Genomic DNA, 16,223 nt, shown 5'->3' on the forward strand with positions numbered 1-16,223 from the left:
GAGCGGGTCCCGTCTCATTCAAGTAATCATTTCGTTCCGACTATTTTTTTCTTCAAAATTATTAATTGAGATAAAATTTAAAATAATCTATGACTTATAAATTAAAAGTCATAAACCGTATTATCATTTTTTATTTTTCATTAAAGTAGTAAAATAATTTAAGACTTTAATTTTTTTTCAATATAACTTAACTTTTAAATTTTAAGTATTTTAATTTTTTTAAAAGTCATAATTTATAACTTCAGTATTTTATTTTAATTATTAAATAATTAATGTATGTTTTATTTAATATTTTTTATATTTTGTATGTTGTTTTATTTAATTTATTTTTTATATTTTTTTTTGTTAATGTTAAGGACTATTATTTGTTTTTAAAAGTAAAATAATAATACAAAAATTTAAATTTAAATAAAAATATTAAAGTGTACAATATATATTTGTTTAACAAAAATATTAAGATACTTTCTTATCAATATCAACAAATAATATTAACTTATAATTTATTAAATTATATTAATTTTTTTAAAAAAATTAATTAATTATTACAATTATCATTAAATAAATTAATAATTTCATACACTAGTATTAATTAATGTTTAATATCGTCAAATATATGAATTCTATTTTGAAAGAAGTTTCGAGCATTATTTATTATTGTCTTAGAAAAAAAATAAAAATCATAATATAATTTATGACTTTCAATTAATAAGTTATTTTATGACTTATTTCTTTGTAAATATTAATTTAAATTTTATCTCATTTGATAATTTTTTAAAAAAATACCGCCTTATTCTGGTTTTGCCTTCGGCCTTTGCCCTTTTGTTCTGCACCTTTGCTGGGGAACTCTGGGAGTCCTCAATCCACCCTTTGCCTTTCCTATGGGCCTAATTAGAGTGCTTATCTTTTTGTTTCCCTTAGTTTCACATCAATTACAACCCCTTTGTTATCATCATTAACACTTATCATTCGATCTAATGCTTACAAACCCATCTTGGACCCTAGCAACTCATTTTAAAGCATCCCATGGATTATCCAAAATTAGTATCATACTCATTACTTTTTACCCTTTGGGTATGCTTAGTTGTCTATTATAAAATGCCTTAATAGGCATCTTTACATGACTATTCCTTTCTCAATTGAACTTCTAATCCAAACAAACAAATAGCGTTTTCCAATTGAGAATCATTATAGCTAGCAATTAGAATTGAAACACCACAATATGCGTAAGATCTTTCAAGGATTTAAGGGAAAAGGACAACATATATGCATGAGGAATTTTGTAGTCACTCAACACACATGCTATTGCGGGTTATCATCTTTACCCTTAGGACCACAAAGTGGCACATGGAAATGGATCTAAATCCTTGTAAAGTTTCAGAGAGAACAAGCAGTCACTATGTTTGTTTATATGAGAGGTCGATTTCATCATTTTTCTATTGGTTAGGACTCCTTAATTTTATGATGGGGGTTTCGTTCCCCTCAAGTTGAGGCTGACACTGTTCCTTTTACGCTAACGTGACCCAACTTCCACAGAACCCAATTTCGTTTTCCTTGCATTTATGAAGAGGCTATAGTTTCTTGTTATAGAACTTGGCATTGATCCCTAAACTAGCTATAGGGAAAATAATAAAATAATTAAACTAAAGTGACACTTCAAGTCTGTGTGTGACATTTATATGATGGAAACAAATGAGGCTAACACCAACAAAGTAGTATTGATTTATTGAGCATGACAGTGAATCATGAAACTCTCGACTCTCCGGGAATGTAGATAAGCTTTTTCCTTTTTTCCATTTTAGTTTCCTCGCAGTTCTTCTTCTTGCAAGTTACATAAGGAAATATTTTTTTTTTTTTTTAACTTTGAATTTTGAAGTGAGAGTAAAATTTGAATTGTACTTTAGTTAGTCTTAGATAGTGAAGTTGCTTGATCAGTTATTATCACATGCAAGAGCAACTATTGGATAACGACAAACAAGACCTTCCCTTTCAGACAGAAAATGAAAAAAATAGGGCAATTTTTTGGTTTTTGCATTGCATATAATCACCAAGTAATTAATTTATTGTGACGTAGCTACAGAAGTAAACAAGCATAACAATTCAACGCAAAATCCAATTAACCGCTGCGTTCTTTTTACTTTTCACGACAGTAATTTCTCAATATGCAATCCACTTTGTTTGACCCATAGCATGTTAACGATTAAAATATAGTAAAAATTGAAGCACCGTAATAATACATGATCACTAATATATTCATACATAAAACTTTTATAATAATTTATCCACGCTTATTTTTCTAAGCTATCTTATCATATAGGAATATATCTTTTCTTCTATCCCTGTCTCTCTCTTGGATATAAAAACTAATGCACTTACTAATATATTAGAAGCTAATTGCGGCACTTTACAATCTTGTTAGACATAACAAATACTATAATAACATGCTTATTATGGCCTCTTTCAAATTACAGAATATCGACCTCCCACCTACTTTCTTTCCCACTCTCTTTTTTCTTTTTTCTTTTTTTTTTAAAGAAACTGGAAATCCAAATAAATGTGCAACTTAATTCCAATAATTTTAGGACACAATAGAAAGCGCCCACGTGAGATTCCTCAGCTTTTTTACTCCACACATGTAAAAGCTCTTGTCGCAAAATTACATGCCAAGAAAGGCAAAGACTAACGTACCGACAAGTTGACAAAATTTTAAACGCTCTCTTCAGTCCTTGATAACGACTCTAAACTCAATAGTAAAATCAAACATATAACATGTTTTAACCTAGATAAAAGAAAATGCATGCCCTATATAAATGCACCTACTGACATACACTCTACAATTTTGTTGTCTCAAATTAAAAGTAAAATCTCATTTCTTTCCTAATATATATTTTTCTTACAGTTTTACACTTTTAAGAAAATAGTTTCTGCAGCTTTCAAAAAAGAAAAAAAAAGTTTCCGCGTACGGTTGAGTTGTTGAATTCATTTTTTTAAATATTTATTAATTATTCAATAGCATTTTCTTATGTTTCATAGTGTATGGTTAAAAAAATACCATTTGTTACAAAAAATTAAAAGATATTATAAAAATGTTTAAAAAATTCCACGTTCTCCACGTACATGAAACAATGAAGGATAACTCATGAGACACATGAAACAACTAATTATATATATTATTCTCACACCTTAATATTGTAAGTGTATAGAGTTTTTGACATGGATAGTTAATCTATGCTTAATAATTAGTGAATTACTCTATCAGTGAATCATATTCATCGTTTAATTAATCCTATATTCTTGTTTGAAAAATATTTAGCTAATCCCTAACCAAGAATAAAAGCAATTTAACATTCCTGTTGTCAGTCAAATTGAAACGGATATTGGTATTACGTAAAACGATGGACTAAAATGTACGTGTTGTGTCCTGTCCACGAGGGTTTTGCAGACCTGCGTTGGAAGCAGAGAAGTGGACCAGGTAGATATTAAAACTGTTGCTGCCCTTTCTAATTACCACATATACATGCCTTGCTACTTATGTTTGTCATGTTGAAAATGACAGCTTACCCTCCACAAAATCAACATATATTTTGTAATAATGTAGCATGGTAAGTTAAAAAAAGACTTGAGATAAAACAAAATATACCCAACTATGATCTTTTGGTTTTATATAAATATCAAAATTAATTGTATTTAAACATAATTAAACCATTCTTGTAAAATTAAATAATCAATATTTACTTTTAATCTTTTATCATAACCCAAACTCGTCCATATATCTAGTGGAACCAAATTAACTGTAATTTCCTAATAAATTGGAGAAGGAAGCTTGCGAGTTACAACAGTATCAAACTCAAAGGTCAATGCATGTTTGGTCCCACTCGGGCTTGAGTTACCATAGCCCAACCGTAACTTGACATATCTATTTGAATTTTGAATAGAATTTAACCCTAAGTTTAATCAAATCAGCATATTATAACCTTATAGAGATAGGGTAGATTAATAGGAATTGATGGGGAAGGATATAGGATAGTGACACTAGCTAGAGCAATTAATTGGTATTTTTGTGTTTGGCGGTTGCTGTCATTCACATTTCAAAGAGGACTTGGATTCCACTATCTATCTAGTTCTTTCTTGTCACCATAATTCACGACTAAATAAAATATCTTTTCTCCCCGCCAAAACTTCTACGTCACACCATTCTTCCACTGCATTAATTATACCTAATTAATAAAATAACTGCTGTAAAGCATGCGTCGTAATTCACATAATTTATCTAAGTACATTTTCCCACTTTTGATTCTGGCTGTCTAAGTGCATAAAATTAAGTTGAATTAAACAAATTCGAAGTGAAACTATTGTTATTCCTCTATAATCGAATACATTATAATATGCGTATGTTCTCTCACCAATTATTATTATCTTGTGACTGAACGAGGAATAATAAGCGGACTAGCTAGCTAGAAAGGTAAAACAACGTCTAGTGATCATAATTATTTTATGAGAAGAAATGAAACAATGGGCGATACATATTTGGCTAATTTTATGAACACGAGTTGGATGCTAATTAATTAAAAATAATAAGGTACATACATTTAGCTGTATCTAGGATCATATCCAATTATTAATGTACAGTACAAAGATAATGCTACTGAGATGCAGACAAAAGGAAATCATATAATATATAGTATATTTATCTTAATTAGTTGGCAATGACGTTTGACAACAATTTGGTGAGCATCTGAAGCCTTATGTGATGGGATTGGCTAAGGCTAAGTGCCTCTTTAGTTTGGACAGTTGGAATCTTGGTGTTCATGGAGCTGAGACTGAGAGTACACAGAAACACTCACTGCTGATGATAGTATCTACCCATCCTTATGTTGTGGCAACTACGTTTACCCAAAAACAATTGATGGCAGCAGCAGTAAAATAAGGTTAATCATAGATCGACATCTACCAACTTCTTTCAGAATTAATTTTGCTCAATTTAATCTACAATAATGTTTTATTTGAGTTTCATCAATTTAATTGTAAAAAAAATCGATAAATTAATTCTAATTTTTTATAGTTTAAAAACTAATTTATACTCTATTAATTAAAGTTTACTATAACCTTTAAAATGTAAATAAATATTAATTATAAAATTGAAAATGTATAAATGTTTATTTTGAAAATTTTAATAAGCCTAGATATTAAGATAAATAATGTCATTTAATTTTTATATATAAATTTTATATATCTAACGATATAAAGTATATCTTTATTGTGAAAAAAATTAGATCAAACAAATGTATATGGACAATCAAGATTGAAATATAGTTAGTGCATGACCATTTTAAAAATTCATATATATATATATATGAAATGAGTGCTTGTAGCAGAGAATGAGAGGAAGAAATATAAATCATACGATCATAATTTATATATAGATCTGGATTAAATTAGAAAGTCATGTGATCATTGAATAATTTTTAATTTTTATCACCTACATATGTTTTATTTTGTACAACAACAATAGCAAAATTAGAACCTAATTTCTGATGCATTTACCTTTTCTCCATTAGGCCAACCTTAGTGTTTACCCCTGTATGATCATATGATTTGAATTTACTCGTCTTATTAAATAAATATTTTTCTCACTAGATATGTCAAGAACAAATCAATTGGATTCTGATGAACCAGATCTCCTGTTTTGCAAATGTGCAAAATTCAATTTTGAGAAAAATAAATAAATTATTTTGTCTAAAGTGCATACATAACCCATTAAAAGGTATAAACAACACATTTTGTTGTAATTGGCTTACATCAACCAAATAATAGCAAAAGTTACAATATATATATATATATATATATATATATATATATATATATATATATATATATATATATATATATATATATATTTATTAAGTGTATTTAAATAACTTCAAAAATATTTTTATGCCCCTCCCTTATAAAATTTGTTGGAAAGTAATACTTGAAAATTACAACTTTAGTTTACATGTAATATGATGTGATAAGAAAAAAAAAGAAAAAAGAAAAATAAATTATATATATATATATATATATATATATATATATATATATTAAATATGCATATATAATATTAAACTTTTTTGTATATTTTTTTCTTGGCCCTCAAATTAATTTTTTTTATTTCGTCATTAAAGACACATATTAGTGTAATATACACAAATTGATATTATTATTGCCATCCACACTCTATAAGCATGTGTCTTCTTTAATATATGTATCTTATCTAATTTATTATTTTTATGTGTAAATATATTTTTAAAATAAAAATAATAATTATACTTTACAACATTATTTTTAATATAGACAATGTATATCTAAAATTTAAATTCAAGTCATATAGTTAAACTCTAATAATTTCGTGTTAGTTGATTTATATTCAATTATAATCTACTTCACACTTTAAACACTTTTATGTAAGTATATGTATTTTTTTTATTATTTAAACCAAATAAAAGTATCAAATGGATGAGAGATGTTTATAAATTATTTTTAAAAATAAAAATGGGTGTGGAGAAAAAATGAAGGTCATATCACTTTCTTTATTAGCATTTTGCCTGCCGCTATTGGGCACTTTCATGAAAAGTAGCGCCCAGTGAATCCAATAGAAAGGGGTAAATTAGTAAATCACTTCACATCGTACCTCATAGCATGCCGCGTGGCATCCACTCTCAAGGCATGGCATTGACATATCATTTCATTTCTGTCATTACCCAATTTCCACTACTTTATTTCTTTGTTTTTCTATATATTCTTGGTGTAAATGTAATTCTCCAATCAAATGAATAAACATAAGTTATAAGTTAGATGATTGCACTTACTCTGGGACCATTTATTGGTTAATTGTATTGATCAACATATTTTCTTCTAAGAATTGTCCTACTCCCCATCATTTTTATAAAAAAATAAGTGATAGTTACTAAGAATTGTGTTGATCATGTTTTTTATAATAAGAATTGATGATAATTTCGTAAAAAAAGCACTGAAGATAATATTTACTAAGAGTTAGTTTTCCAACAAAAAAAAATACTTCTGAAAATTTGTTAAATTTTTAAAATAATTAGCGTAATTATTCATGATATTATTTTTATCATGCGCAAACCTTTTAATATATATAACGCTAATATACTTTTGTTAATATAACTTTCTCCCGTTCTTTAATTATATTATTATAAAGAAAGAGAAGTTAATTAGAATAGTATTAAAAATGGGGAAAATATTAAAAATAATCATTTAATTATATTAAACCTCGTAGAATATTAAAATAATTCGCACTTTGTTTTAACTAATTTGTAGACTTTAACTGTTCTTAAACTATCTTCTTTTGATTAACTTTTGTCGTTGATTAGAGTCATTATTTATGTGAAGAATTCTGAACTCTGCTTTTAGACAATTTAGGCGCTTTATATATCAACTTGGTTTCAATTTCAATTTTTCCTATTTTTTATAACTTCCAAAATTAATACCATCAATCAATCCAGCAAAACCAAAAGGCCAATAAAAATAAAATCTCTTTGAATTTTTTTAGACCATTTTTTTTATGACTGGTTGGTTCATTTTGGTTTTCCGTTGGTATTTTTAAAACTAAACTAATGCAAACCTAACTAATAATTTTAATGTACTTGTACATTTTACATTATACCCTATGCGTTTTATTTCAACTTTCATCATATCTCATGGTAATTGAGAAAATGCGACAAATAATTAAAATTACATAAATAGAATTTAATTATTATGCACTGTCAATGTAAACAAATTATACTATCAAATAATCAAAATAAATTATTAATATAATTATTATAAAATTTAATAAACTTGTTGTTCTAACTATTCAATCTAAAAAAAACTATATACTAATCCAAAATTGATGAAATTACATCAAAATTTTTAAAATTATTATTTTGAATCATTGTTTTGCATAACTAATCAATTTGGATCCATTTTCGATTGATGTTTACAACAAAAACTTATACAAACCGAAATGATATTCTTTAATTTACATTTATTATTAGAGAAAGAAAAACTCTTCATTAATAATATAAAATAATATTATATTATTATCCAATTACAAATTACACTATGATAAAATTATTAATTTTATAATAATTATATTAAAAGTATCATAAAATTAGTTTTTAAAAGTTTGGATAAGTGATTAACAATAAATCATGCATTTTGACATGAAAAATTTCTAAGAACTGGGTCATCTAGATTTCGATCAAGTAAAACCAAGAAATGATTCAGCTTTCTAATCAAACAACGTCGCCTCAACTGATCTAGGTCACGTCATGAACAACAAATCTATAGACAGCACTTACGGTGTGTGGTGTACTAGTGAATCATCTGGTATTAATTAGTTGGTACGTAATTGGTATTACTAGTACTCGATTGTTTGCTTGAAAGGAACAAGTTTAAAAAATAACCGTTACTTTTCATTCTTATTATTTGATTTGTTAGAGAAAAGAGAATATATATAAAAGATTGGCTCGTATATATTCATTTAAGATCATAATGAGATAATTGAATTTATAATATCGAGTCTCATACATTTGGCTCATCGCATTCTATAATTGCTTGTCTCATATGAACAATCAAGATCTAAATGTTTTTAGCCGTGACTCAAAAGTAAAATTTTAGAGGTGCAGGAGATAGACTCATTAATCCTAAGAGACTTTATCTAGTGAAAGTGTTAGGTTTGCAAGCTATAAGAGTGTGTAAGAATACTATACACAAAAAATTTTACTCGATTTTTGTGAAAAACATCATTTTAAGGAAGTAGTTTACCCATGTCACTCAATTGCAAATTTTTGAGACAGAAATTTTCTGTCCATTGTTTTTTTTAGAAAAAAAAAAGAAGAGAGAATGAGAGAAAAAGAGAAATACACGTCATTAAAAATAATGTGTTATCCTAAGAAAAAGATTAACATCAAACATTACTTAAACTAATTTCAACCATTGAATGATAGAACTGCATACTATGCAATTTTGTTTTGTCCATTGCAGTTTTTCTTTAAACTCCAGAAGATAATTTCTTTAAATTAAGTCAAACGTACCAAAGAGGCAAAATGAAATAGTACTGTATCAGTCCACGTAAGAGCATCTTATCCGAAGAGTATAGAAAGGTCCAATGAAACAGCAAAGCATCTATGCAAAAGCGCCGAATTGAAAGTTATCCCGTCAAATTGTTAAATAGGCCAATATTGAAAATTTCGGACATAAAATCCAAGAGAATCAATAATACATATTTGCTTAGAACATCTAAAATCTATTATTTAGATGAGTTGTTTTTCATCATTTTTGGAATTTTATAATTTCACATAAATTTAAATATTTTATATAAAATTTACTCAAATATATAAAATTATTAAAGTGAGTGACTAATTTAATTTTGTAGGTCTTACAATACTTAAAAAATATTTTTATTAATGATATAAATTTTTTAAGCAACAATTACTTATATAAGTAATGTCAAATCATTTATTTTGGTGGGGAAAGAAGTTAAGCAAAATTGTTTTTTAAAGTTAAATACCTCATGTAAATACTCTTATTAAAGATGTTTTTATATAAGTTGTTTATGATAATTTTGTGGGTCTTATAATTTCATATAAATTTTAGTATTTTAAACAAAAATTCACCTCAATACTAAAATTATTAATATAAGTGCTTAAATTAGTTTTATGGATCTTATTATGTTTTTGAAAATATTTTATTTATGATAGGTTTAATTATCCATTTAGTTCTTATAGTTTTCAAACTTATTCTCTTTTAATCCCTATCGTTAATAAGTAGATTTTATAGTTCATGAAGTTTACATTTTAATTTTCAAAATGTCTTTATCGCTAAAAAAAATTTAATTTCATGAATTAAATATTTTTAATGACAATGACCTTTTAGGGATTAAAATATAAACTTTAGGAAAAAAAAATTCATTTATTAAATTTTAGGGATTAAAACATCTACTTATTAACTATAGGAACTAAAAAGTTAATTTTAAAAACTCTAAAAACTAAATATATAATTACACCTTTATGTAAGCAACAATGCTTATATAAGCAATTTCACCTCTCATATGTTTCATTAAAACAAAAACTTAAGTAATGTTATTTAAAGTTAAACTATTCATGTAAATACTATATTTGAAATTCTCTAATAAAATGCTATCCGCGGGTAATTGGATAATTAAGTTTTGCCGAATTTTTTTTTAAAAAAAATCAGAAAATTAAGTCATCCTTTCCCGAAGAACCAAACTGTTGAGTTTATAATATACTAATAATTATGTTAAATCATTGAGCATAATTTTCAGTTGCCAATGCACATAAATTTATGGGAAAAAATCTTAGTTGAATTTTTACGGAACGCGTCTTTGAAAATGAGTTATAAATATTAAGTCTAACTAAATCTAATCTAATAATAGATTAAAAAAAATTAAATTTGTAAAAATACTTTGTAATTAACGACTGCTATATGCCACACATATATACAGTAAAAAAGTAATATTTTTCACTGGTTCTAATATGCTATATCTCGCGTGCAGGTTTTTTTTTTTTTTTTTTAATTTTTAAGAAGTCATGACATGAATTAACGACTTCATAAAGTTGAAACAAAAGTCTATTTTAAATACTAAAAAAATTGAAACGTACACACACACACACACACACACACACACACACACACACACACACACACACACACACACACACACACACACACACACACACACACACACACACACACACACACACACACACACACACACACACACACACACACACACACACACACACACACACACACACACACACACACACACACACACACACACACACACACACACACACATATCAGCGCATGTAAAAGGAAGATTTGTGTCAGTAATATCAGCGCATGTAAAAGGAAGATTTGTGTCAGTAATATAATAGAATTTTTAAAAGGGTACCATCTCAGTAATTAGTTTTAAAAGAACCAGCGATTCAACGTGGTGAAGACTGAGGAAATGTCAAAAGTATTAGTGGCTGCAAAAAGGTCTCATAAGGATGGTCAACGATTAATATTTACCGAAAGCATTCACATTCACTACATTTTGGAATGATTAATGAGTTAGCTATAGCTCAGCTCGTGGCGTTGGAACAATCATACATGCATGTTAAAAGTAGTGTTGCATAGTGTGTTGTTGTTTATAATTTCTCTTGCTTGGATCAATGCATGCTGCCCTAAACTCTAGCCAGCGACTACTTTTCTTTGGCCTTAACCTCTTTTTTTTTTTAATGGTGCCATCCTCCAATTCATAAGAAAAAATATAATTTAACTAATTTAAAATTCGATCAAATCAAAAATTATTTTTATCAAAGATTAAATTTAAATAATATCTAAACTATTAAAATTTAACTTTAATACATTAACCATATTTGTGCTCAATCACTTAATTTTTCTTTCGCCTTCATGAAGAAAAAAATTGCAGAGTATGCAGATGGATGATTCTTTAGTTAGAAGCTCTCCGCTGTTTGTGGCTGCGCAGATTATTGTTTTTTAAAATAAAAAAACAATCAGGTTGATTTTTTGTGGGGTAATTAATTGATATTGTAAATGTTTGGTCCTGCTTGTCATCAAAGTTAGGAACGCTTTTTCTTGGTCAGTGGTGTATTAACCATCCCAATGCTTGATGGATTATTGTGTTTGCTAATTTTTCCCTCTTCTGCTCTTTACTTTATCCTTGTATTAAGATCTGAAGTACTCTTTATACTCTCCTTAATTAATACTATACTCTTAATCTCACCAACATAATAAGGTAATATATGCATGCGATCCCTAAAAGAAAAAAGGTAATACATGCGATTATGTGTGGTAGGACCATGATCATTGGTGACGGGTTTGAGAGTCATGTGTTTATTAATTTATTTCATGGGTTTAAACAGAGAAGTAAACGACCTTCATTATGAAATTAAACCTCAAATCCTGAAAAATATAACTACGATTAACTCTTTTATTGCATTGTGACGATGTTCTTGAGTTACAATTTTTGGTGGGCATTATTAGTGCACACTCTTACATTAACTTGTTGCATGGTAGAGATGAATTAATTTATTAATTCATTTTAATGTTTGTTCAAAAGCTTGATCCTCAATTCAAAATTAAAAAGAAGAAGAAAAAAGTAAAAAAAAAAAGTTTGATCCTCAGCTATATATTAAGCCATTCTCCTTAATCCTGAGTTCGAATCTCTATGTTAAAAAAAACACTAATAATTAATATTTGCTGATTAAAATTTATCTTTAGATTAAACAAAATTATTTCATGCACCTCAACCAATACCTATCCAATAATAAATGAGATCTAAAAGAAATTTTAAGAATTTTTTTTACGTTAAATAAAAAGAATATAAATTAGACTTTGTTATCGAGACATCTGATACCCTTTTTGTTTTATAAAAACTAATAGAAAATAACCTTTTATATTTAAAGCTAATTTTCTTAAACTTTAGTTAGTTTATCTTTAGTTAAACTTTAACCTTAGTTCAAACATCAACGTCGTTAATCACATACTAATATATGCACACCCACGAGTGGAAGAAATTTGAATATAAACGGTGACCCTAGTGTTGTTAAATTTTATACAAATTATTATTTACTTAAACAACAAATGACCATTTCGAAAATAAAAACAAACTTATACTTAAAAAGTGATTGTCGCTGGCCTGTTTCCAAACATAACATGATAATTAAGTCATTTAATCCAACAGTCTCTTGTGTTTGAACTATATATGAATGGCAATGCATGGCGTGGAATAGTGTGAATGCCCTCTTTGCCCTGTGCTCAAACCACTCTCACACCCTTGTATCCTTTCCGGCCATGGCCTACAGAATAAAATAAAATGATTCTCATTCAATTCTATTCCCCCAACAAAAAATTAATAGGGTAACATATGTTCTATCCTCATCTCCATAAAGGAATAAGAGCATCTTCATTGAGCTCGAGTTGCTTATGAGATTCTTAAACTCAAAAACAATTGACGTAATAATTCTTATATATAAGAATTGCCACCTATATAAGTAAATCAATTTTAAGAATTATGAGACACATTTTAAGTTATTAAAAAGTATAACCGTAATTTGGAGGGAAGAAATTGTTAAAGTTCTTGAATTTTATGTAATATCATTAGAATCACTAAAAGTGAATTAAGCAACTCTACCATAATTACACTATTCAAAATGCTTGATGATGTAAAGTCTTTAATTTCTGATATTTATAGGATAATATCTTAAGAGAATTATTGAGATTGAAGATTTTTTTTACAATCTAAATGTTTGAGATGAGTGATCAATTTGAGTACTTGATGCTTTGGTAATAGATACTTTCATTTGAAAAAAATCTAATAACAAAATCATATGTTAGAATGCATACATATGAATGCCAAATGCCAATACAATGCTAAATTGACTTATTGACAGTAATATCATATATCATGTAATGTAAACGAAGATAAGGTAGTTTTGATAAAATAGGAAGCGTAACATACTATTTATTCCACTGAGAGGTAGAAAAAGATTCATGAAAATCTGTGCTTTCTACGTGCTACTTTTTCAGTGCACAAATATAGGATTTGGTCACGGCTTGTCACTTTATTCTCCAAAAGATGAATTCTGAATTGACCTTTTACTGTTCATGTTCCAGAATAATTTTCAGCACAGCATAGGGCAATGGGGCATTCATTCGATTCAGCATCAGCTAGCATAATCTCTCTCTCTCTCTCTCTCTCTCTCTCTCTATATATATATATATATATATATATATATATATATTTTTATTTTTTTTTCTCTTTTTTTTTAATCTGAAAAAAAAATTGTCTGCTTTTGGCTTTTGCATTATGGTAGTTTCACTGTCTCCAAAAATAATTTGATATATGAAGATGCCATGCCCTCTCGTGTGCCACACTCTGCCACAAAATTAAATGCCAAAGCCCTCTGTTACAATTTTGTTTTTGCTGTGTCTGAAAAAGCTGCCTCAGTTTCTAAACCCTCCTCAAGGCTGAAAATAACACTTCATTCAAAACATTTCTCTCTTTTTTGGACAACAATGCTTTGAGAGATCGATCATGGATCCACAAATGTGTATCAGTTTTGGAGCTGAACTCCAACACATGTTAAAATGTTGTATTATGGTCCTGTAGATATTAAACCTATAGAAAGAAGGAAGAATGAAACTATTGGGTGAATATTAGCCACAGCTAGATTTTCTTGCTCAACTGGCTTTTTTTGTCTTGGCTAAGATTTTATTTTAGGAGATCATAGTCTGTTTGGACACATTGTCAAAGTACATGTGATTCTAATACATGCCTGAATGTTGTAATATTTACTTTTACACAATTATAATTATAAAGGAGACTGATATGTAATTCTAATATTTTGGGCTGAGAAATGTCATCCAGTGCAATTTTTCATATGAATATGTTTCGCGACAATTTCAATCACATTTGTCTGCAACTCCAAAAGAGATTAATATGTTTCATGAAGAGTAATTGTAAATTATAATATCCACATTAAATCAATACCATATAACAAGTGAATAGTTAGTAAGATATGATATTTTTTTAAATATATGGTATTGAAGTAGTCTCTTCTTTATGTTTATAGAATATTTTGTAACCGAAAAATATTGTTGATACGATATTTTTTGAAAAAGGAAAAAAATACTAAACATCTTTTAATTTATTTAATTCATTTTAATTGAAATTTTCACTATTTTTTTAGTTTAATTTTCAGTAAAGTGCACTAATCGTCTGAAAAGGAAAAAAAATGCTAAACATCTTTATTTTCTTTTACTTCAATAAACATCTTCTTTTCAATACATCAATAAAAACATAAATATAGGTGAATGTTAGCATAGCAATGAGAATTGATTCTGGAAATGTGATAAGTTCCTACAAATTGATTGATCACGGTTAAAATTTTCCCTAACAAAGATTTTCTATTTAATGTCCAACTGTACTTCATTGTATTTGCAGAATTTTGGTTTTAAGAAAGTGAATCTAAGCACAAAATTTTATACGGTTTAGAATCTAAGGTATAAAATAATCTTATTTAAGTTGAATAAAATTAGACTATAAAATTCTGTCTCCGAGATCACAAAACCATATTGATAATGCATATTAATTAATATTCTTTATCTATATTAACATTGCATACTAGACTAACTACATATTTTATCAAGAAATATTTTCCTGGACAAAAAAGGCTTAACTATCAGATCAAAGATTACTCAATTTGGGGAAGGAAAATAAATTGATGTTAGCAGCCTTGTGGCCAGGTTGGGAACACTGATGTTGACATGATGCTTAACGCATTATATATACTTTTCACTGGCATACTACGTCGTGGTCAATTCGAAAATGCCACCGATAAAACTCCATTTTGATTTGATGTGGTGCAAAGTTTGTGGTCCATATTATCCCCGCATAAAACACGTGGGTCTTCAATTTTGAATTATGTCTCTCCTTGGTTCGATGTGTCTCTAAGATGATATATACAATCCAAGTGAAGCAACAATTTTACTAGAGGCAACAAACATTGCTGGCTACTGAAGAATGAATATCCCAACTTGTTCCACTGGGCATTGCAAACATACTCGTAAAGCACCGACCAACCAAAAAGGTTACAAATATCCTTTGATTATGTTATGGGTATAATAGTGCACTAGTACAATTCAGCTGCTCATGACTTCACTTCACTCTATTCAACCCGGTAAAAGATTTTTCGTTTGCAAGTACATTTGCCAATATCCAGGGGCCACTGAGTAGTCAATCTTCTGAGCTTGTCATACCATAATAATAGATGCTGCTTGTGGTAAACTCCACAGAAACTCATGCAATACCATGCAAAACCTTTTTTTATGTCCATAATAGAACCCACATCAACATCATCTGATATATATTTGTGCCCCCAGAAGAATTCATGGCCTCTCATGTCAATTTGCAATTTCGAGTTTCAAATTGAAAGGATGTTGTTAAGTTTTGTCCAAGATACGGTCGGGCTTAGTCACCGCATGGTTAAGCCCAATCGTGTAGTCTAGTTCCGGTTGAGCCTTCAGCCTTGTGTATATTTTTTTTAAAAAAAAAAATCCTTGCGATTATTTTTGTAAAATCTGTCATAACAATTCAAGACACCAATTATGCTATTCATGCAAGTTGATGAATAGAATCGAACAAAATT

This window comes from Glycine max, chromosome 17 (assembly GCF_000004515.6).
Source record: "Glycine max cultivar Williams 82 chromosome 17, Glycine_max_v4.0, whole genome shotgun sequence".
Lineage (NCBI taxonomy): Eukaryota > Viridiplantae > Streptophyta > Magnoliopsida > Fabales > Fabaceae > Glycine > Glycine max.